The sequence below is a fragment of the Arachis hypogaea genome, chromosome 19 (assembly GCF_003086295.3).
Source record: "Arachis hypogaea cultivar Tifrunner chromosome 19, arahy.Tifrunner.gnm2.J5K5, whole genome shotgun sequence".
Taxonomy (NCBI): Eukaryota; Viridiplantae; Streptophyta; class Magnoliopsida; order Fabales; family Fabaceae; genus Arachis; species Arachis hypogaea.
This window is the reverse complement of record NC_092054.1, coordinates 78386826-78387658: the sequence shown is the minus strand read 5'-3', so window position 1 is coordinate 78387658 and position 833 is coordinate 78386826.

Here is an 833-nt window from a genome sequence, read left to right as displayed (position 1 = left end):
TCCCTGAGATACCTCAGGGGATACATTTTCCTACACACAATTATTGGGAGCAATTAAGGATAGGAGCACCAAGAGCACTCCATCATCCTCCATGAAATTAGAGAAGATCAAAGAGCTATGAGGGAGGAGCAACAAAGACAAGGAAGAGACATAGAAGAGCTCAAGGACATCATTGGTTCCTCAAGAAGAAAACGCCACCATCACTAAGGTGGACTTATTCCTTGTTCTTAAATTTACTGTTTTTTGATTTTTGAGCTTTATGTTTATTTATGTTTGTGTCTTATTAGATGATCATTAGTATTTAAGTGTCTATGCCTTAAAGTAGTGAATATGAATCCATTCTGGCGTTTAACGCCCAAAATACCCCTTACTGGAATTTTCTTGCTAGTGAGCTCCTTTTCTCTACTTTTTGCGCTGAATCCTTCTGTAACTGTGAATTCTTACAATTTGATGATTAATCTTGAAGAGAATTTATATTAAACTTCTCTAAGTATTAAGTAAAACAAATAACTTGCTAATGGCTGGGTTACCTCCCAGCATTCTTGCTCAAAATTGCTTTCTAGATAATGTTTGATTCTCTATCCATTGACAATGAACTTTTTGTCAGAATCAATATCTTGAAGCTCAACATATCCATATGGTGACACTCCTGTAATCAGATATGGTCCCCTCCACCGGGATTTTAATTTCCCAGGGAATAATCTGAGCCTAGAGTTGAATAGTAGAACTTTTTGTCCTGGCTCAAAGACTCTGGATGACAATTTCTTGTCATGCCACTTTTTTGCTTTTTCCTTATAAATTTTTGCATTTTCAAAAGCATTGAGTCTGAACTC